General features: G+C 40.9%; 1 pseudogene; it reads left to right on the forward strand.

The window, feature by feature from the left end:
• LOC137005151 (uncharacterized) overlaps positions 1–24,925 on the forward strand; it is a 1,346,463-nt pseudogene that overhangs the window by 609,517 nt on the left and 712,021 nt on the right.

The following is a 24,925-nucleotide window of genomic DNA, read 5'->3' on the forward strand; positions in this document are numbered from 1 at the left end:
TGACTACTCTGCTGTACAATATTTAGTGCTTTAAAGCAATAAAGAAGTCAAATTTTTGGTGTCATTTTTATTTTGAGGATTCGAAAAAAACAAAATGGAATGTGCATAATAGGCCTCCTGCAATTTCAGACCTCCCCATGGAAATAAAATCCAGTCCTCTTCAAACCTCAATAACAATACTCTTCAATAACAATAACAACAATCCTCAATAACAATCCTCTTCTCTTTCCCCCTTATCTGGGCAACAGAGTGCAATACAACGCAGTTAAAACGCAGCCTGCAATGATAAAAATAAAACAGCAGCCTTTTGAAAAGGTAATAGGCTATATAAAACGAAAATAAGCCCGTTTAATTTCGATTTCAGTGCATTTCTGTGCATTATCCTCCTCTCTTTAGTTTTCTGCAAATGCCAAGTTAAGTAGCCTAAGTCGGTGCAAATAAATAAAATGCAGAACAATCCTTTTCTCTTTCCCCCCTCATGGCGGCAACAGGCACAAATGCATAGGTTACAATTGCAAACGAGTAATAAAACAGCCTTCAATTAAAAGGCAGCTTGCTTAAAAAAAATAAAACACAGTAGAGTAGCCTTTTGAAAATGTAAATCATAAAATTAAAATAAGATAGGTTAAGTTCGATTTCTGTGCATTATCCTCTTTAGTTTTCTGCAAATGCCAAGTCAGTGCAAGGGTAAAACGCAGCAGCATCCTCTTCTTTTCCCCCTCTTATCTCAGCAACAGACACGCACAATACAACTCAGCAATCCTCGAACCTGAACAATAAAACACAATTATATCCCTAAGTGTCATTCCAAATATATTCTGACAAAAATCAGAAATCACTTTATAAAAACAGCCACTTTGTTACTAAATATGCGCCTATGACAGGATTGTGTTCTCACCCATTTAATGTGACTTCTGTTTTTGGACATCACTGGACAGCTTCTCAACATCGAGCATGTAAGATGTAACTTTAATCTTCACGCAGGACTGCAAGCTCTCATCTGTGAGGCGGGTGCGGTATTTGGATTTGATGTAGTTCATGTTTGAGAATATCTGCTCGCACAGATATACACATCCAAAGATGGATAATACTCCAAATGCATATTTCTTCATGTTCCTATAACTGTCAGGAAGAGCATTCCATGTTTCAAACACAAGTTTCTCAGGTGTTGGGAGGCTTTCAATTTTCGCTCCATTTGTGGCTTTGGGCAGCATAGGCTTTCTGACGAGTGACGTCTTCAAGCTCGGCTGTCAGACTTTTGAACTTGGACACCCACAAATCTTTGTCAGCTATATCAGCCATTTCCATTTCAAGGTCAGCTTGATTTACTCCTGGGAATGTGTACAACAAGGACGGGTCAATCTCCAGGGGTGTGACAGGGAAAGATAGTGTCATTTTTTTCCTTTCGGAACTCGCTAAATCTGCTCCCAAATGCAGCTTGCATATCAACGATCGCACCTTGTAAATAATCACCGTTGAGTGTGTGATCGTGATGGGCATCTTTGAACTCTCTCAGGGAGGGAAAGTGAGAGAGCGTGCCTCGCTGTACATCTCTGGCTAATACAGTCAGCTTGCGCTCGAATGACAAAACAGCTTCCAGCATTTGCAGTGCAGTGTTTCCCCGCCCCTGGAGACTTTTATTGAGCATGTTTAGGTGACTTGTCATATCCACCATAAAGTGCCATTTTTCCAGCCACTCTGTGTCTTCCAGTTGTGGGTAGTTCAGGTCTTTGCTTTTCAGGAATGTTTTCACGTGTTGTAGACAAGCAACAAAGCGACGCAAAACCTCACCCCTGGACAGCCAGCGGACTTTGTTGTGTAGCAGGAGATCAGAATATTCACTGTCAACTTCATCTAGCAATTCACGGAACTGACGCTGGTTTAATGCTTTTGCAATTATCTTGTTCACCATCTGGATGACAAGGTTCATCACCTCCATACACTCCGGTGAGAATGTTTGTGCACACAGTGCTTCTTGGTGCAAGATGCAGTGAAATGCAAGCAAATTTCGATCCAACGCTTTCTGTAGTAAAGTCACAAACCCCTTTTGCGACCCTCTCATACTGGGTGCCCCATCTGTAGCCACTGAAATCAGGTGGTTGGTGTTTATTCCTTTGTCATTTAAACACTTCAGCACAGCCTCACAGATGTCCTCCCCCCGTGTTTGGCCTTTCAGTGGTATTAATTCGATCATTTCTTCTTGCGGCCCATCAGAGTTCACATACCTGCATAACAGCACTGTCTGTTCGATATTGATCATATCACACGACTCATCACAGGCAATTGAGTATGCTGGAGCTGAATTAATGTCCTTGATTTGCCGATTGGTGATGTTGCCTGCCATTTTAATGGCCCTTTCCTTCACTGTCTTTGCGGAGAGAGGCATGTCTTTAATTTTCTGTATTATCTCCGTTTTGTTTTTGAAGTCTGAAAATAGATGCTCTGATATTTTGATGAATGAATCCTTCATATAATCACCATCTGTGAACGGTTTTCCACGTTTTATTATCTCCCGGGCTGCAGCAAAACTAGCAGCAGTAGTGGAGTTTGGAGATGCAATCCACTTCTTAAATCTACCTTTGCGATCCTCTAATTTCTCCAGAAGTACTGCAATCGCACTTTTTCTCTCGCTCCCAACTGGGTGGTCGGCTGCAAATTTAGCATGCCTTCCCTGGAAATGTCTTTCCAAATTACTCTTTTTGTTATTTGACAACTTCTCATTACAAAGCAAACATGCAGGCAATCCTTTCGCATTGGCAATGAAAGCAAATGATTCGGTCCATTCTTCCTTGAATTCTCTGTTCTCATCAGCTATCTTTCTCTTTTTTCTATCCGTGGCCCATGACACACCCACCGGTTTATTTACTAGAGCCACCTGCCTGCACCGCGCCACGCTGAAACGTGTATCGCAGGCTATGACACTAATCTTAATTGACAGAAATGTTGAAATTTACAGCATTGGAAAACGTTAAGAATGTTTGTGTCATGTTTGTCTTCCTACAGAAACCATATGAAAACAAAAAAATATATTTCCCCCACATCTTTTTCCATTTTCATACATTTTTGAAAAAGCTCCAGGGAGCCACTAGGGGGGCGCTAAAGAGAAATTGGATTCAAATTTCTCCACAAACTGCACATATGCCTATAGTAAACAAAAATTCTATTTGTGTATCTGCAGTGTCTGAGTTTTGGAATGACAAAGTTTTGAAATACAGAAGAAAATAAATCATTTTTAGATGGATGTAGACTGATATTTATTAAAGTCCCCAATAGTGATGTATGTCTTTGTGTTTTGTTCTTTATCATACAGAGAATGGTGTTAAGGATCCCCGCATAGATCGTGCCATTGCAGTTTGCAAGAAGATAGTCGCTGCTTTTTCCTACAGCTGGAAGAAAAGAAGAGAGCTGGGTGTAGCTCAGTCAGAGCTTGGCCTTCCCCCTCATCAGCTAACAACAGAATCCCCAACCAGATGGGGCTCCCGCCAAAAGATGATCAAGCTATTCCTGAAACAGGAGAAGGATATAGACCGTGTCCTGGGGTCTGATGTTAAAAGCCGCCATCCTGTGCCCTCTTGGCAAGACATCAAGGTTTTGGAGTCAGTAAACAAGGCGATTAAAGCACTACAAGACTTTACGGATGTGCTATCAGTGGAAATGTATGTCAGTGTCTCATACATCAAGCCTGTTATCCATCTGTTCAAAACCAGTCTTTTGCAGCCTGAGGACAACAACACAGAGCTTACCAAAGCAATAAAAAGGAACATACTGGGATACCTTGTTGACAAGTACAGTGATCCTGTCAAGGATGAGCTCTTGGACATGGCCTCTCCAGTGCTTCCCACAGTTTTGAAATATACTTGCGGTGGTAGCCGGGCAAAAAATCCTCCTATTACCCACAGCACAAAAATGGTCTACTGCATGTGACAAACAAATAATGTGTGATTTTTAACAATTTAATTACATAACATAACATATTACATTTAATTACATACTAATATTATGCATTATTATGCATTGTAAATTATGCAAAATTACAGCATTTAAATGGTTTACATTTTCCTATGTTCTCCTTGTTGAATGGGACACAGATTTTACTAGTAAAACTTATAAAATGAATAATATATGTGTCAAATAATGTTCTTAGTGTTTTCTTCCTGTGGGGGAGACTACAATAATTTACTACCCAGCTAACACACGACGTAACAGTTACGTAATGTATTCGTACTTTTTGGTAATGTCATGACTTACTAACTGACAACGTAACTACGACGTCGCATGCCAGTAATTTCATTACCTTCAGATTACCATCTCACAACGTCGTCAGTACGTTCTCCTAACGTTATAAGATTACCAAGAACGTTCCAGATACGTCCTCTATTCGTAATATATTGGTAATTCCATGACTTACTAGTAACGTAACTACAACATTGTATGCCCGTAATAATATTACCATCAAATTACCATCTCACAACGTCGTCAGTACGTTCTCCTAACGTTACAAGATTACCAAGGACGTTCCAGATACGTCCTCTATTCGTAATATAATGGTCATTCCATGACTTACTGGCAACGTAACAGCAACGTCATGTGCTCGTAATTTCATTACCATCATTTACACATTCTTTATATGTTATTATTACCAGAATTTGCAATATAAAACGTGTAATTAAATGTCAGACACAAGACTGAAATGTCCCCTTAAGAAAAAAAAATGTTTCTTTTCACCAAATCAGAGTATGGATGACTGCTTTTTATATATAGTGACGTGACATACAGCGCGCGCCTCCACAAATGTAGTGCCCACAGTATGTTGATAAGAGTGTAAAGTTAATTTTTCTGAGAGAAGAATTTATTTTTCCGAGGTGACATCGAATAAATGGCTTTTATAAAAATGTATAAAGTTAACTTTGGAAAGACGCAAAACCTTTTTTTATTGTTATGTTTACGTTAGTGCAGGTGGCCGTTAGAGTTGCCATGGCAACCGGGAAAACATTCAAGCTGCTGGAGAGGACAGCGTCAACGTTTCTCCGTGTTTCTCGTCAGTTTTATAGCAATAAAGTTCAACAACTGCGTCAGATTGGTTAAGTAACATTACCCACAGTCTACTTTAAGTACTTTTGTTAATATTTTTACCTCTGTGATTTCCTTGATCGTCTGAAATATATGTTAGCAAAATGTTACGTTAGCATAGCATATGTTTTTAATGATACTGAGCGCAAAACGTCTTTAATGCTTTTATTTTATGTTTCGCTGTTGGCTATATGTTTTTATTTATAGTTTGAGTGTATTTCATTATTTTTATTTGGAGTTTTGTTCATGTTCTGTGTGTTTTTCAAAATAAATGAATTGAATTCATTTCGAGTCTGCATTCATCGTTCACAGCTGTTGGAATAGCCTTTACATTAGTTTGGGCAAATGAGGACATAAATTAGGTTAAACTACTGCATGTCCGCCCATAGAAAAATAAATAAATATAAGAATTACCAACTGATGACCAACACACAACTATTGATACACAACGTTGCCACGACGTCGCAGTTACCAACTGGCAACGTCACAAAGTTACGTTGTGGCGACGTATAGGCACCTTTCACTTTTCCGGTTGCCACGACGTAACTAGTTACGTCGGCACGACGAAAGTTTGGTCACCAAATTACGTTGCAGTTACGTAACAGTCACGTATTTTGGTTAGCTGGGTATGAATTAAATGGAGATCAAATTAAATACAATTTATTGTGTAACCAAAATACCAATAATGCCCAAAAGAAAAAGAAAAAACTTAGCGTGTGACTTTTAATTATAAACAAGCCCGAAATACACAGGTACTCTTATTTTGAAATGTCTGTACTATTGCAGGCTGATCCTTCAGATTCTTACAATCGTCTAAAACATTTTATATAAAGGCCATAAAGTAGACATTGTAATAATTCATCAACTTGAGTTCATTAGCAATCGCTTGGCATAAATCTGCGCTTTTTACTGATTGAGAATCACTTTGAAGCAGACTGAAGCGCTGTCGCATGAGCTTGTAGAACTCGCAACAGCGCCCCTTGTGACTTTGCAAAATGCAGCGCCCGTTTGAATGTTAGTGGGAGTAAACAGTTCTGACGCACATGTAGCTGGTTCAAATACAATATATATGAAGAATAATGTTAATGAACTTCATCAAAACTTATGTTATTTTCTTATATTCTCATGTTTGTGTTCAGAGTTATAATGAGGCATAACATGCATAATTAATTCGAGTAGGAACCGTTAATGCAGAATATTTTATGGGGCACATAATGGTGACACACACACTGGCTGCGTCCGAAACCGCCTACTCAATGAGTAGGTACTTAATTTCAATAAGTACTTACTTAACGAGCGCCAAAAGAGTAGGTACTTAACAGCCAAATCTCGTTGAGTATGCGAGATCCGAAAATAATCCGGCATGTTGACGTTATCATGTGACCTACGACGTTATCACAAGTGCAACAACTTAAAAGATATGAGTGACAGGTTTAATTCTTCTATCTGTTAATATCTTGATATTGATAAACTGCTTATTTTGTGGTAACAGCTAACAGCTGTGTAACAGCTGCCAGTAATTTTTTTTTTAATTGTAGTAGGCTACAACTAATATATTTTGGGTTCATTTAAAGTTCTTATATTTTATAATGTGAGTTTTTTTTTTTTTGTTACAAATACCCAAATTTCGTGTGAATAGGTTATTAATTTCTTTATTTTATATGCAAAAATGTCCATCCACAAGCATAAATCAAATTTTTCCCCCTTTTTCTTGTTGAATTAGCTCTAGTTTCATCCCTCAGGCTTACAAATAATAAATAAAATAAATACTTTTATGCATTATTATTATTTATTTTTTTTCAACTAGTGTATAATGCATTAAAAAAGTATGGCGTGCAGCATGGAACCAGTCCAGTAATTCACGATGCATATCAATAGTTCATTTACACTTTTTAAAGCTGCTGTCCGCAATTTTTCCTCTTTGTCGCCATCTCTGTTTGAAACATGCGATTGCAGTCATATGCAGAACAGTTATCTGTACGTGCGTTGTGCCTCGGCACAGCTCGTCAGCGCGGATGAATCTAATGCTTGCTGTCAGTCACCGCACCGGTGTGGATACTGAACTTCAGAATCACAAACTCTACAGGGCTCTCAAGTTTTGAACTGAGTTCAGAGTGAGATTTCCCGCAGCGGCGGCGGCAGCGGCAGCGAAGGGGGTCTGATATGAAAAATGACACAAATTCATACAAATAAAAAAATATTTATTTAATTCAGCATTTTACTGTGTATGTGAGTGAGTGAGTGAGTGTGAGAGATAGTGAGATAATGGTAATATAATCATACACATTATACTGTTGTTTTTCCTCAACATTATAATGTGAAACAATATAAACATGGTAACCATATTCCGACTCTAGTGTACGTTATATGTACGTTACGTTCTGCACCATAACTGACGTGCTCTGCTTTACTAGTGTTTTTTCCGATCGCTGCTTGAGCTTATAATAGCTACTTTTGTTTTGATTTTTGGCCCTCTAGCGGTTAATAAACAGAACTGCACGCGTCTTGCGGAGGAACATTATAGCCGGAGCTACTTTTCTCCGTGTTTGTCTATGCCGAGTCACGCAGTTACTGTGATACTCTGCAGCGAGTCCTACCAGTCCGGTCTGAAATAGTCCGAATATAAGCACTTATTATAAGTGTACCATAATGATTCAGGATAAGACAGAAACACGGTTTGGAAAATGGATTCATGTTGTATATTCTCATTATATAATTTTTGTAAATTTATAACACAAAAAAAAGTTGCAGACTGCAGCTTTAAATACACGAATATTTGTTTTTATTAGCCCAAAAATTCAAATACAATATTTTGGAAAAATGCCCATCCCTACTAGCTAGGAAAGTTCACGTAAAGTACTCTGGACAAACTGTCTCCTGTAGCTAACTACTTCAGCGAGCATCTGAATCAGTGAGCCAGCCCGTGAATCACAGAATGTGTCGTTGGAATCAGAACGTAAACGTTGGAATATCTAAATCTTACCCGGATACAGCAATTCTATTTTCTGATTGGCTGTTCGGTAGCTATATTTTTTATTAGATTAACTGGTGAGTGGCAGGACCTTCTGAACTCTATGGGGAACTCGCTTGATTCCTTGCGGCGCAGCTTGTTGTGCGTTATCCTGGAGATTTTTCTGCGTGAGAAATGCGTGTGTCTCACGCCCAATGCGTGAGACTTGAGAGCCCTGACTCTATGTCTTGAAAGTATGACCAATATAAGAATTTTCACTGGAAAATATCATCTGAACAAGTAAGTAACATGTCTGCCACTTTTGTTCTGACCAACTGAGGAAAAAAGCATTAACCCTACAATAAATCACGCTGCCAATGATGATTAAATCTAACGATCGCTTAGCTCGGATCATGCCAAACCATGCAAATTATTATTACTATTATATTTTTCTCAAATTGTTAATGTTAACAACATCAGCACTGCGTGACTGTGTATTTAGTGTGTATTAGCATTACCTGTAGATTTCAACTTCTGTATCCACAATCCACAATCCAAAGTCTTTTGCTTTTTGACTACAGGTGAATCTCCAGTTGTCACTGATGATTGTCATTTGGATCTTTCTGGATTACAATCCGCCATCAAAATGATAAGCTTAATTATTTCAGCTATTATTATTATAGCCAGGACTCCTTCCTTTGTTTACGGACATGACGTAATGACGCACAGACGAGCTGCTGCATGCTTGAATTTCCAGCGGAAATCCGCCATGTCCCTATTATTATAAAACATTATTACAAGCTTACTGTTGTGAATCGAGACAAGATAATTAGATAGTTTTGAACACTGGCTGGTTATGTACTTGTTCAAAAATTGATTTTGGATAATTTTTAACCAAAAAAAGTTGCGGACTGCAGCTTTAATTAAAAGTCTAACTATTAGATTTTACAATTATATTATTTATTTTCTTTAGGCTCCACATTTAACATGAGTTATATGTCACTTCAGATAATAATCAAATAGTTATCAAACATTAAAACTTGAGTCTTAGGTCTTTCAAATAATGCGTATTTATAAAGAGTAATGTTGGATTTAATGATAAAATGCCATTCTGAACATCAAACTGTGATTCAGTACACTGTCCAGCTTTCTGACCTGAGCTAGAAAAGTTTCCACTGAATATAAAATAGACTCAGATTTTAACTGTCATTGTAACAACATAATATAACCCAGAATTAATTTCTCTTTGTCCTGCTCCTCTGATCCTCTCCAGTTACTCTGACAGTGATGATGCTCCAGTCCTCCACAGTCGACCTCACAGAGGATAAACTGCTTCTGCTTCAGCAAGACATCCAGGGATTGTTTAATGGATGAACACACCTCAGCTCTCTTCACTGTTCCTGTCACTGCCAGCATCATCTGGATCACAGAGAAGATCATGTTAGTGACTGAACGCAGCACAATTACCCCCGGTTTCACAGACGAGGCTTAAGCCTATCCTGACCTGCATTAAATGGATGTTTGAGCCGTTTGTGCTCTGATAAATGATAAAAATGGATGTTTGAATGAAATGTGCTCTGATAAATGTTGAAATATGTCAGTGTCATTGTTTTGTCTCAAGATGAACACAAGTAATGTTTTTTTTTTTTCCCAAGGCACTTTTAAAAAAGCTATTAAATGTCCTAACTGAATTACAACTCCCTGAGGTCTGAAAACGCGCCAGCGCGTTTTGCAGGGGTTTTTTTCACATTGCAGCAAAACAGACTTAAAATACTCCGTCATTTCTTGTCATAGAGACATAAGTAATATATCAATTGAAACTATAGAATATCTTCTTTTATGTGTGTACACTCAGAGTAAAAACACAATGTTGTGCTTTTTGTAAAATAAAGAAAACTAACATGATGTGTTTATGTAATCTGTATGAAAAGAGAGCCATGTCAGAAATCTGTGATTCAGCTCATTATCCGCTAATGTGGCCACGCCCACGGAGCCAGCGCTATTCAGACGCAAATTCAGAGGCAATACATGCATTCATCGTCTCAATCGTGTATTTATTGTCTTGAAAAGTGTTTATTTGGATGTTAAAGCAATGGTTAGCGATCTCTAGAAGACATGCCGTTAGATCCTAGTTCCTTTTCTTCTTTATATTATGAATTTGTGGCCTAAAGGTGTACAGAGCGCCCTCCGGCTGCAAATATGAATTATAAACACAGTATCCAGCACTCATAGTGATGACAATAAATATTACTTCTCAGTATAGAAAATTGACATAAACATATGAGAATCCATCAATATTTATCCAAATGTGCAGGCTTTTAAGCTAAAAGCCTATATGAAATGCCATAGAGGTAACATAATTGTTCAGACACTTTGCACCACAGAAATACATTATATTTTAAAGAATATAATAGAATACCATTATTTTAAAATGTAATAATATTTCACAGTATTGCTGTTTATGATGAGCTGAGACATTATTACAGGTTGTTTTTTTTCACAGCCTACCTGACTGAAAGGCCTCATTAATATGCAAGTAATTTCAGGTCATTATTATGTGATTCTTTTGTCTTCTCAGGTGTAAATTGCCCATTATTCATGATGATTCACGCCTCCACGCATACTGTTTCTCTTGACAAAAAATGTCTTACAAAAACTAAATCAATATATTGTTTTATATGAAGGAGTAGGCAGCATAATTTTTACATAATTCTGAAGCAAAAACTCTAGTCTACAACCTCCAATACCCAAAAGTCTTGTGAACACAGATTTAATATACTTTTTTGGCCTTATTTCAGTGACTTAACTTTTTGTTTTTTCAATAACCACGCATAAATGTTATTCCTTCAAAAACACAAACATGTACATACATGTTCCTCACATATTATTGTAGCCTAGTTTGTACTGAATACAGTGTAATGACACTTTTTCCATTAATCTGTTTATGAACAGCTGAAAAAAGCACAAATGTCAGGGCATGTCAAAACTTCTCCAAGCCCCAAATCAGCCTCAGACTCCAGAGGGTTAAGGCCTAATCCTGGCTTAATCTAAGCCCTGTCTGTGAAACCAGCCTTAAACTTTAATTTACAACTGAATCAATAGCCTATAGTAACAACTAACTACTGTTTGTCACTGTTCATATGTTCAGATAGAATATCCAGAGGAGAACTAATCCCCCAGTATTCACAGCTTTCTCCCAAAGTTTCTTCCTTCAGTATCTCCATCTCATGGAGTTTTCTTCGGTTGCATTTGATTTTCTAACTATGTCTATCAAGACTAAAGCATTATAGTGTGACTTTCGACCAACTGCTGAAAATTCGAGTCACCTTTATCACCTTTAACAATATTATTATTATTATTATATAAAACAAAATTTTACAATGCAGATTGTGTAAAAACAGCTTTACAGTGATAACTGGTGTATAATGTTGGCTGCACAGCAGCTCTTAAAGAAAATGGTGTCATTGTCCAGCTTAAGTAAATTCAGTATTCAATTGGATGTAAAAATCAATAATTATTAATTTAGTTAATTTAACTATATATCAGCACTGGATAAAAAAAAAAAAAAAACAGTGATGTCATTGTTTAGCTCAGTTCAGTTCACACACAATGTTGTCAATGCAGATCAAAAGTGTTGAATATCAAGCGTCGAGCAACTGTGGGGACATTTTTGATGATAGAGGCACAACAGTTTGTAGTTCTTTTGTGTTGATAAAATCTTAATAACCTGTAATAATTGTGTTTGACTAATTAAAGTCTATTAAACTATTGTATAATATTGTTACATTAAGTGCACAAACAACATGCTTGAAATGTAAAATTAATGTCTGTGTTTTACATTAGAAACACAGCCATGCCTAACTATGTATTTATTTCCACTTAATAAACTATTCTTAAATAAGATAATAATAAAGACATAACATAAGCCAAGATACTGTTTGTTGCAACACACTATATGTTCTGTAAAAATAATTTCATTTTAATTTCACACAATAATGATAATGTGGTACAGTATATAATAATACTATAATAACATTTGAATAAAAAATAAATTATCATGCTAAGTACACACAAACACCTTGACGCACATAATATGATGTAATATAAATAAATTATTTAATTACTTAGATGACGTGTTAATAATAATATGAAAAATGAGACGAATAATACAAACATATAATGAATGAAATATTTGGACATTTAACACGTACATGTAGGGTAAGTTTAAATGCGTAGTGTATAAAGCTAAGCTAGCAGGGTAATTGAGTAGATGTATGCTATGCTAATACATAAGCTAACTAAAAAAGTAATAAGAACGAGAAATGCTTGATTTCACAACCTATAGCTTCAGTTATATACTAGTATATAAATCAAATAATTTAAACGACATTAATGGTCATTATAACGCATTTTAAACAATGTAAATCATGACGTTATTTTGCAGGAATTGTAATCAGGTGCTAAAAATACTACCATTAATCAATGGTCATATCATAATTGCGTATCGGTCACACAGCCATAGTAAACACTCCTGAGGTAAATTAAATTTAAAAAATGGGTGAGCCTCAGCGGCTTCTCGTCGCTTTTACTTTGTCATACCTATTTATTATACGTAATGAATATGAAAGAAGACAGCGAAGACGACTGCTTCGTAGAAGGCTTCTGGCCATGACTCTTGAACAAGTGAGTGTAGCAGCTAGCACCACCATTATTATATGAATAAGATTGTTTTATTGCCAGAAACCATAAACAAGTATGTTACATTTTTATTAATTTTGCCCCGTACCTCTACATTTTTACATAATATAGCCCAGTGAATAAACCATATCAATATAACCATAAAAATCCATATCAGTAACACTGAATGTAAAGAAGTCATAAGTGTATCAGTTGATTAATGTGTGGCCCTGCATCTAATTTTGCAGGATGTAAATCCCGCAGACTACATCCAAATTAACCTTACTGTGCCAGTGCTTTGTCTATTTAAACCATAAAGGTGCTGGTATTCATCTTCTGGTTGGCTTACGGTACCTCCTACAGAGTTGTCTGCCGGCATTCTTCATACCCAAGACTACAGTCTTCCACTCAGTAAGAGAGGTACTGAGGTCTCTCCTGCTCCACAGAGGCAATATCATAAAACTACCATCCACAGAAGATGATAGGAAGGCAGTAAGGGAAGGTTTTGTCAGGTGGCAAATCACAATGCTTTCCTGGGGGCTTTGGGCACTATAGATGTTTGCCCCAGTGAGAGATGCCAACTGTTATTTTAACAGAAAACTTTTTCATTCTGTTATGCTCCATCTGTGACCATACTGGAAGCTTTATCGATGTGTTCTGTGGACACCCTGGATCAACACATGATGCAAGAGTCCTGCGTTGCAGCCCAGTTTACCAGATTGCGGCATACCCACCCCCTGGACACTTTTTATTAGGTGATGGAGGATATCCCTGCATTGACAATCACATCAGCATTATTACACCTTATAGGGAACCTGTCCAGGGGCCAGTGCAGGCCCGGTTCAACAGACACCACTCCAGGGCAAGGTGCATAATAGAAACATCTTTTGGCAGGATGAAGTGTCAGTGGAGAGTGATCTTTCTTCAGGCTCTACCACTGGATCAGATGGTTGTCCCAAAAGTGGTAGTTGCCTGCACAATGCTACATAATATCTGCCTTGGAGTTGGGGATGTTGTGGATGAGCTGATGGAGCATACCAGACCATCACATCATGTGGTAGAAAGTGGAGGATCAGCCACAAGAGATGAGCTTGCCGCCTTGATTTCAGCTCCTGTGCAAAGACACATTGCCCTGCAACACCATGACTACGACTAAGGAACGAGAATGATTTACCACTTTCAGAAGATTAAAGACCTGCTTATTAGTGGCAATTAGTGTCAGGGCTATGATTAGAACAGGGTCATAAGGGTTTTATACAATTACAGTAAAGGAAATTCTCACTTTTAAAGGTTTTCGCTATTAGCTGTGCCGGTAATGTACATTTTAGAAGGAGATGTTGACAACGTGAAGATGGAGGACATTTTAATCTTTGCCAGTGGGGCATCTAAAGTCCCACTGGCAGGATTTCAGGAGAAACCAACTATCACATTCCTGGAAGTAGGGTTAGGTCGAAGCCTTCCAACGGCCAACACATGCTCGGTGAGCCTCAATTTGCCAATGTGCACAACATTTAATGACTTTTCAGAAAGTATGGCATTGGCCATAGCTTGTGCCAAGACATTTGGCATTGCTTAATTCAAACCACAAGGGTTTTTGTGTGTGTGTGTGTGTGTGTGTGTGTGTGTGTGTGTGTGTGTGTGTGTGTGTGTGTGTGTGTGTGTGTGAGAGAGAGAGTGTGTGAGTGATGGTGCACCATGGTGAAGAAAAATGCCATAAACAGCTGTATTCAAATTTTCTAAAATGGGCACATTATATGAATTATGCCTAATAAAATAATGGTCATGGATGAATTTGGCTAATAATCCTGACCTGGGTTATTGTGGCAGAATGAAACAATGCCACACCTGCGCAGGTGAATAACTTTGGGAAAGCAGAACAAGCAATCTTGTCCTGTTTACCCCACACTAACTTTACTTTTCTTTCCAGCATGTCCTGATGAGTTCCACTGAATGAACTGATTCTGTTCTGAATGTATAATGTAATGTTTTGTGATTATTAACATGTTGACAGTGGGATGAGTGTTATCCCGGCAGAGGAATTTATATTACTGGGTAAAAATAAGAAATTATTTATTTATTCAATCAACAAAGGAAATATTATAATAATTAAATTAAATCATGTATGATATTGCCAGATAAAGGAATATCATGGTCTAAACAGCCCTGGATAACCCTCACACCAAATGAATTTCCACAGGTTTTGTTACCCCAAGGAGGACTGGACAGGGTGAAGTGTAAATATATGTTGTCTCTAACAAACGCATTTCAGGGTCTTCATTCACAGGTCAAAGCTGTGCTGTTGATTGCCGAAATTCATCCTACTAATCCGAGTGCTAATGTATTGTTAATCATGAGAAAAAAAGACAATGTTGTTTTGTTTTGTTGTTTTTTTTTGTGTCCGTTATATCTTCTCCATGTTTAGGTTCAGTACAAGTAGATGTAATCTGGGCCCAGTTTTTCAAAAAATGTACTCTGGATCAAATTTATCTGGATTTGGAAATCCCATGTTTTGCTATCCAGGATCACCTGATCCATCTTACTTTTATGCCAGTTTTTTAAAGGAACACTGGATTGGATCTCTGTGATCCAAATACCAAATTTCAGGATTACCAAATGGAACTAACAGTGTAGCCTACTGGCTTAGCAAAGAACAACAGGTAGGCAAAATACCCGTGGCCAGGAATAGCCATTGTTTGTTTTAATTGTAAGAAACAGAAACACTGTAATAAACAGAAACATCTTACATTCCTTATTTTGTTATAATGTTAAATAACAAAAAAACAAAAACAATACTATCCAATAGTCAAAAATCATTTACAGGACAGATACTCTTTCCATCTCTGACTTTAGGAGATGTATTTCCATCTGCACTTTTTTCTGCTGAAGTTGGGTTAGCATGATTTGTTCTTTACAGTTCAATCTGTACTTCTGCTCTTTCGGTTTCCCGTTTCAGAAGCAACTCATACTCATAGCTTATATGTAACGGGGCAGACTCTGAATAATCCATGTGCAGCTTTATTAGGAAATCGTAGTCGTACAGGCAGGGGTCAAACAATGGCAGAGGCAGTATAAGAGGCAAGACAAACTCAGAATCGGGGACAGGCAGAAGGTCAGGGCTGGCGGCAGACAGAGCAGGATAATCCAGTAGACAGGCAAACAGTACACAAGGCAGGCAGCGGGCAGAACAAGAATAATCAGAACAGTCCAGGGTCATACACAAGAGAAACTAACACAGGGAAATAACGCTCAGAATTGTTGGCCGGGGCAGAACAAGACTTCGCGACTGGCAGTGGATGTATGAGTCTTTTATAGTCCAGGAAGATATGGATCAGGTGGTGAGCTAATCAAGAGAGCAAAGGAATGTGGGTAATGTAGTCCGGGGATGGTTAGTATTCAGGAGATGGTGCCCTCAGGTGGCGATCAGAGGGAGCCACAGAGGTCGTATTCGTGACAGAGCCCCCTCCCTGCGAGCGGCTCCTGAAGCGAGGAGGCGGACGGCGCCGGGGTCTTCCACGAGGTCGAGGGGCCGGTCGCTCCGGATGGGTCCTGTGGAAATCGGTGATGAGGTTGGGATCCAGAATATCGTTAGCATTTACCCAGGACCGCTCCTCCGGGCCAAACCCCTCCCAGTCGACTAGATACTGCAGCAAGCGGCCCCGGCGCCTGGAATCCAGCAGTTCGTGGACCTGGTAAGCCTCCTCGCCTTCGATGATGAGGGGAGGAGGTCTCTGATCACCGACCCCCTCTAGGTTCTCCCCTCCTCTCGGACCACCTGCAGGCTTAAGCAAAGAGACATGGAAAGTGGGTGAGATACGATATTCAGGAGGTAAATCTAAACGGAAGGAGACTGGAGTGATCTGGCGAATGATTTTGAATGGGCCCACGTACCTAGGGTTGAGCTTTCTGCAGGGAAGTTGAAGACGAAGGTTACGGGTGGAAAGCCAGACCCACTGGCCAGGACGATACCCAGGGGCTGGACGGCGAGTTCGGTCAACTTGTGCTTTCTGACGTCTGACTGCTCTTTGAAGGTGAACGTGAGCCTCATTCCAGACTGCCTCACTTCTGCGGAGCCAGCTGTCCACAGCGGGGAGATCGGTGGGTTCGCCTGACCAAGGGAACAGAGGTGGCTGGTATCCCAGGATACATTTGAAGGGTGTGAGACCCGTAGCTGGTTTCAGGAGCGAGTTCTGAGCATATTCGGCCCAGAACAGATACCGACTCCAATCGGTCTGATTCTGGTGACAGTAAGAGCGGAGGTAACGGATGAGCTCCTGGTTCATTCTCTCTGCCTGGCCATTGGCCTCTGGATGATACCCCGAAATAAGGCTGATGTTGACATTCAACCTCTGGAAGAAGGCTGCCCACAGGCGTGAAGTGAACTGGGGTCCTCTATCAGAAACAATGTCCTCCGGGAGACCATAGAACCGGAATACTTGGTTGCACAGATGTTCAGCGGTCTCTAGGGCGGATGGTAATTTAGGCAGAGGAATGAACCGACAGGCCTTTGAGAAGCGATCCACTACAGTGAGGATGGTGGTGAAACCCTGAGAGTTAGGTAAGTCCGTGACAAAGTCTATGGTGATATGTGACCATGGGCGTTGTGGTATGGGCAGTGGTTGAAGAAGACCAGCAGGCAGTTGTCGGGGTGATTTGGTGGTTTGACATATGTCACAGTTCTGAATGTACTGAATGGCATCTGATTGCAGAGAAGGCCACCAGAAACGGTTACTAACCAGTTGAGCAGTGGCGGTGATGCCGGGATGGCCAGCGCTGGGTGAGGTGTGTATCATGTGTAGGACTCGCTGACGCAGAGGTGCAGGTACATAGGTGAGTGACGCAGGACATTCAGCTGGTGACGGATCTGTGATTTGAGCGTTGTTATTCTCGGTCATGATGTCCCATTGTATAGGTGCCAGGACGAGGGACGAAGGGAGAATGGGTTCCTTGGTGGGTGGTGAAAGAGAAGATTCGAACTGGCGTGATAGAGCATCAGCTTTGACATTCTTGGATCCAGGGCGGTAGGTCACAGTGAACACGAAGCGTGTAAAGAACAACGCCCACCGAGCTTGGCGATGGTTAAGACGTTTGGCGGCTCGCAGGTATTCCAAATTGCGGTGGTCGGTCAGTACTGTGAATGGGTGTTTACTTCCCTCCAGCCAATGTCGCCATTGTTCCAGGGCAGCCTTGATTGCCAGAAGTTCCCGATCTCCCACATCATAATTTTGCTCAGCAGGGGTGAGTTTGCGTGAATAAAAGGCGCAAGGAAACATCTTGGGAGGATTACCATGCCGCTGGGAGAGTATCGCCCCAATGCCTGTGTTGGAGGCATCTACTTCTACAATAAACTCGCGTTCGGGGTCAGGATGGTGGAGAATGGGAGCTGTGGTGAATAACTGTTTCAGGTTCTGAAAAGCTTCAGAAGCGACACTGGACCAGACGAGTCTTGAAGTTCCCTTCTTCAGCATCGAAGTGAGTGGGGCAGCGACCAGACTGAAGTTTCTGATGAAACGCCGATAGAAATTAGCAAACCCCAGGAAACGTTGGAGCTCCTTAATGTTAGCCGGCAGTGGCCATCTCACTACTGCTTGAACCTTCTGATCATCCATGGCCACCCCGTCCGCGCTGATGATGTAACCCAGAAATTAAGTGGAAGTCTGATGGAACTCACATTTTTCAAGCTTAGCGTATAGATGATGATCAATGAGTCGTTGGAGGACAGCGCGGACCTGCTGGATGTGTTCAGTGAGGGTGTTGGAGTAGACCAGGATATCATCAATGTATACGATGACCCACTTGTTGAGCATGTCCCGGAATACATCATTTATGAATGCTTGAAAAACGGACGGACTGTTGACCAGGCCGAACGGCATGACCTGATATTCGTAGTGCCCAGTGGTGGTTGAGAAAGCCGTCTTCCACTCATCCCCCTCCCGGATGCGGATGAGATTATAGGCACTTCGGAGGTCTAGTTTAGTGAAGAAGCGGGCTGATCGTAGTTGTTCTAGGGCTGCGGGGACCAGAGGTAAAGGATAGTGGAATTTCACTGTTATTTCGTTGAGACCCCGGTAGTCAATACAGGGCCTTAAGCCCCCGTCCTTCTTCTTAACAAAAAAGAACCCATCGGATGCGGGAGAGGTTGATGGACGAATGAAGCCCTTTGCCAGTTCCTCCTCGATGTAGCGCTGCATAGCTTCCGATTCAGGCTGTGACAGCGGGAAGATGCGGCCCCTTGGTGGTATGGAACCAGGAAGGAGATCGATGGCACAGTCACTGGAACGATGGGGTGGTAGTTGGGCTGCCTGGCTCTTGCTGAATGCAACTGAGAGATCGGTATAGTCACTGGGTAGTTGGTCACAGATAGATGAAGATTCGTCAGTGTGTGGACGCGTGGGGGACTGGATACAGGTCTTATGGCATTCCTGTATGCTTTCCTGTAGCGCTCCCTGCCACCTGTAGATCGTGGTTATTCATGGTTATGACAGCCAATCACGTTCCCGGCTGCAACCAAGAATCGAATGCTATGGCCAATCAGCGCTCGTATCACAACCATGATTCCCCCAGTAACAACCAGGAATCGACCAATCAACGTCGGAGACCTGCATACATGGCTGGAGAAGGTGATGACGTTCGTCAATTAACTTCTGAGAAACATTTGCAAAGTAAGTAAGTCTTTTGTCGATAAAAAATAAAGTGGCAAATATATATAGATGTTTTAAATGAATAATCTGTTGCTCAGACTAGCTAATAATTCAGGTAATTAATACAAAATATTATTAAAAAATAAGGTATGTTAGATCTCTATAGATTATCCTATTGATAACGTTCATCGATTAACTTCTGATCAACATTTGCAAAGTAAGTCAGTCTTTTGTCGATAAAAATAAAGGGGCAATTATATATATAGTTGTTTTGGTAACACTTTACAACAAGATTCATTAGTTAAACATTAGTACATGTATAACTAACATGAACTAACCATGAGCAATACATTTATTACCGTATTTAATAATCTTTGTTAACATTAGTTAATGAAAATACAGCTGTTCAGTGTTTGTTCATGATAGTTCACAGTGCCTTAACTAATGTTAACAAGATTTTAATAATGTGTTAGTAAATGTTGAAATTAACATTAACAAAGATTAATAAATGCTGTAAAATAAGTGCAGTTCATTATAAGTTAATATTTACTAATGTAGTTTACTGTTAACTAATTAACCTTATTGTAAACTGTTACTTTTGTTTTAAAAGAATAACCTGAAGCTCAGACTAGCTAATAATTCAGGCAATTAATACAAAATGTTATTACAAAATATTATATATTTTTTTATAGATTAGCTGACCAAGCAGAATATAAAGTATATACTGTTATAGTTTACTACAGCTTTACCAGCTGCAACATTAAAATGATTCTTACACAGTAATACATCACTAATTATAATCCAATAATATAGTGTACATTATGATTCTACTTTTAGTACTTTAAGTATGTTTTGATGCTAAACTTTGTTGTTTTAGCTAAGTAAAAATTTGAATGCATGACCTTTACATGTTATAGAGCAGAGGGTTTCAAAGTGGGGAAAATCTTTTCAGGGGAGGTTCAGTGAATGGAAGTGAAAAATCCGTCTTCAAAAGGAGATAACATAGAAAAAAAATTTACTTCAAAAGGAGATAGAATAGACTAAACTTTCCCTTATCCACTACCCATTACTTACTTGAAAAATCTTCTGTCTCAGGTGGGACAAAAGTTTAGTGGTATAATATGTATATAGTATTTAATGGTAAAAAAAATTTGAAACAATTTCCTCTTACTCTGGAATGATTCTGAAATGTTAGCTAACATTTTGAGCCTGTTGGAAATATACAGGCAAAGCATTATATAAAATCAACATCATCAAGGGTATCATAAATATAGTAATGTAATATAAATTACACAGCTGCATTAACTAATGTGTTACCAAATGTGTTTGTTTCTCTATAGTCTTTATATCTTCACATTTTAATTTTGATGGAACCGCGCTTCAGGAGACGGGCTGATGGCAGCCTGAATCTGGCCGATACATTGGAAGCGGCAAAGGTAAAGGAGGCCAACAAGGGAAAGCCGTACACGAGACCCCTGTCCCCGGAGATAGTGCTGAACAAGGCCAAGAAAAGCTTAATTCTGCACCACGGAGATCTAGCGAACCGAAAGCACCTGCTAGGTTTCTTTGAAATCCAGTTTGGTGTATTTCGTGGGCAAACATTCAGGTGGGTGGCTGAAAATGCTCTGGGGTATGCTGCTTACCTGGTGGCAGCTATGAAGAGGGACCCCACAGGAGGCAGCAAAGACTCCCAAGAACATGCCCACAACAAGGGGAGTTTTAGGGAGTATATCGAGCTATTTCCTTCTGGCAGAATTGCCATTGCCTTGAAGGAAGAGCAATATGCTGAGAAAGCTCCCAAGCACGCTGCCGCCACCCAGCTCACTCCTCCCACCCAGCACGCTGCCGCCACCCAGCTCACTCCTCCCACCCAGTACGCTGCCGCCACCCAGCTCACTCCTCCCACCCAGTACGCTGCCGCCACCCAGCTCACTCCTCGCACCCAGTACGCTGCCGCCACCCAGCTCACTCCTCCCACCCAGTACGCTGCCGCCACCCAGCTCACTCCTCGCACCCAGCTCACTCCCATGACCCAGCACACCGCCACCACCCATACTTCCACCGCCTCTCTCCGCTCCCTCTTGGTTACCAGGTTGCCTAACCAGAAAAGTCTGACTAAGACTGTAGAAAGGCTGGTTTCCCCCCACAAAGCTACACCTTGTAAGCAAAGATTTATTTGTATAACACTTTTTTGGTTTGTTAAGGATTTATTGCTGTTCAGTAGTCATGTTTATCTCTTTGTCCTGTGTTTTGTTTTATAGCTTTGGCCCAAGCACGTGCGAAGCCCTCAGCCACCCTCACCCGACCGGCCGCTTCCATTGAGGGAGCCACAGGGCCCTCAGCCACCCTCACCCGACCGGCCGCTTCCATTGAGGGAGCCACAGGGCCCTCAGCCACCCTCACCCGACCGGCCGCTTCCATTGAGGGAGCCACAGGGCCCTCAGCCACCCTCGCCCTCCCCACTGAGATAGATGACAGCACACTGCTGGCAGAGGCAACTGTGTTTGAGGAGGCATATGTGGCATGTATGTTTATACTTAATTTAAACATACAACAAAATATTTTCCTTTCTAGAAATAATAAAGTGAAGCAATGTGAATTTATATATGTTTATTTATGTGTTTATTTCTGTTTTTGTTTTGTTTTTTCCAGCACAACGAGTCTGTCTTCCAGCTGGATGGATACACACCCTGCCTGAAGTGGATCAGAGGTGGATATCCAAAGCCCTGTTCAGGTGGACAGCACAGGGGCATCCTGAGCTGATCTTTAGCAGGGTGGACAAACTTTGGTGGTATCCTCCACAGGTGCCACTGAAGACCAGTAATTCTCCTTCCTTGGAGAATTACTTTGGCCATCCCTTGCTGCTCTGGATGCCACGAAAACTGTGGCAAGTGAAGCTGACCTGTCCCCATCCAGACTGTCAGAAAGACCTTCTGACCTCAGCTGGCTTGCATCAAAAGATCAGGCAGGTGGTTGCCTTGGGTAAGATGTACTTTGTGGCATCTGAGTACCTGGCCTGCCGAAGATGTAAGAGGAAGGTCATCAGCTGGAGCCATGGTATCGTCTCCCAACTCGACATTGGCCACAGGGTGCAGTTCCCTTGTATTCTTACATCAAAACTTGCATGTGACCTGGAGGTAGTAAGTTTGATGCGTCAACGAGGGCTGGGAAACAGCAGCAGCCAGATCCAGCGCAAGCTGCAGGAACGTCATGCTGAGGTCTGGTTGCAAAAGACAGTCCAGTATCTGACAGATTGCATGGGGATTGCCAGTGCTGTCACGTCGAGCCTGATCCTGCCTGTGACATTTGAACCTGCTCCTTCAATGCCTTCTATCCCTAAGCACCGGTGGCTGATGCAGGTGTATGCCCAGGATGTCCTGCAAAGGCTGGATGAGATCAAGGCCTCTATCACATCACAATATGGTCGGATCTTAAAAATGGATTCTACAAAAAAAGTGGCCAGAAAACTAGCCGGACGCAGCTATGGCACAGCTACCTGGGCAACCAATGTTGGAAATGAGTATGGACAGGTGATCATGTCCGTACTCACAGCCAGTGAAGGTTTTGGTCTCGGACCAATGATTGAAGGCCTCATCAAGCGATACAGAGTGGCTGGGGTGGCTCCTCCCGAGGTACTGTATGTCGACCGAGACTGCTGTGGCAACACTCTTCTGAGGAGGATGTTTGAAGAGTGGGAGCAAATGACCATCCGGTTAGATGTATGGCACTTTATGCGGAGGTTTTCTGTGGGTTGCACCACCGACTCTCATCAGTTGTATGCCACATTTATGAGTCGCCTCAGCCACTGTATTTTCATGTGGGACCAGGGGGACTTGACGGCCCTGAAGAAGGCGAAGCGTGCAGAGCTAGAAGCTGACCGGAAACCATCATCCGAGGCTGATGTGCTGCGCTGTATCAGCCGTAGCGAGCTAGCCCTACATTGCAGGAGGACCACCCGTGGTACCAAGGAGACCTTGGCGATGATTGAGAGCCATATTCAGGCCTTTGATGGAGATGCTGGTCGTGACACTCTTGGAGTCCCACTAATAAACTCAGCCCGGATGAGGGAGATCTTAAAGTCCCAGCGGAAGCATGTGGCCTGCATCCAGGATCCTCTAGGTGTGCAGCTCTACATGCAGACAGGCACTGTAGTGAAGGGAGGGCACCGGCTGCCAACCTACCGCTGTGCCAGAGGTTCCACTTCGCTTGAGTCTTTTCACCTGCACCTTAACAGATTCATCCCAGGTAAATAAGCAACTTAACTGAATTATTAAAATAAGATTTGATTTAATTATATATTGAAATAATAATGAGAATTGTAAGAACAGCTATTTGTGTATTTATATGAAATTTTGGTGGTCTTTTTTTTTCTTTTTTGAATTTACAGGTACACTGGCTAGTGACACCTTCTTCCAGGCGTATCTTTTGGATGGACTTGCAAGGTGGAATGAGGACCGGGCTGTGGCAGCAACAACTGATGAGCAGCAGCCACATTCCTACAATCATCTTCTGCGTCATGCTGTCAATACTCTTGCAGAGAAGGTTATGGGCATGAAAATCACCCCTTATGTTGGGCCAAGAAAGTACACTGGTAGATAACTATTTGTTGTTTTTGTTTCATTCAAGTGTACACATACCATTTAACCACTGAGTTATAATATAATATCTTGGTATATTATTTAATTGTCAATGTTTTAATATTTTAAAGGTGAGCTTATTGGAGTGGAATACCTTTACCAGCAAACTGGTAACGTTCTGCAGGACTACAAGTTGGCCATTGAAGAGTTAGAGACCACTGAGGTTGTTATAGAGGAGGGTGAAGATTATGCTGAATTTGAGGAGTTTCAGGACATCACTGTCCCCACCGTTGACACAGAACGGACACCTGCTGCCTCTTCACAAGCATTAGTGTCTGCAGCATCATCTCCAACCCCTCCAGCAACCAGCCCCATGTCATCACTGTCTGTGGTCCCTCCATCACCAGTGACACCTCCTGTTTCCAGCTCCACGTCATCACAGTTTGTAGTCCCTCCATTACCAATGACATCTCCTGTTTCCAGCTCCACGTCATCACTGTCTGTGGTCCCTCCATCACCAGTGAAATCTCCTGTCAATCTCCAATCAAAGCCATCACTCTCTCCTGTGGCACATAGCTGTGAGTTTTACCAAATTGTTCATAGAGGTTTCTATATTATTTGTTGTCAAACTAACTCTAAATTTACATTTGTCATATTGAAAGACACAAAGAAACAAATACAAATTTAAACTAAATATTTATCCTTTTCATGTAGTCCCAGTGGATCAGTTATCTGCAGAAACTGATCTTCCAACATCTGAAGAGAATATTTCACATGATGTAAGGGCACAGTTTCTTTTTTAATGTACATTTACATATGGGTAAACAAAATCCGGGTTATGTTGGCTGTGCTTTCATGTAAATATTTATATTCATTGCTGCTATCAAAAGTTCCTAAATTATCTTTCATTTTAGGATTCTGTTGGTCCTGATAATATTGAGGGGTATGGAGCCGTGCAGGACTTGGCAGAGTTTTTGGTTAGCCTCAGAGACCACCGTCTGGCCTTGACTGGA

Source organism: Chanodichthys erythropterus, chromosome 3 (assembly GCF_024489055.1).
Source record: "Chanodichthys erythropterus isolate Z2021 chromosome 3, ASM2448905v1, whole genome shotgun sequence".
In the NCBI taxonomy this organism is placed as follows: Eukaryota; Metazoa; Chordata; class Actinopteri; order Cypriniformes; family Xenocyprididae; genus Chanodichthys; species Chanodichthys erythropterus.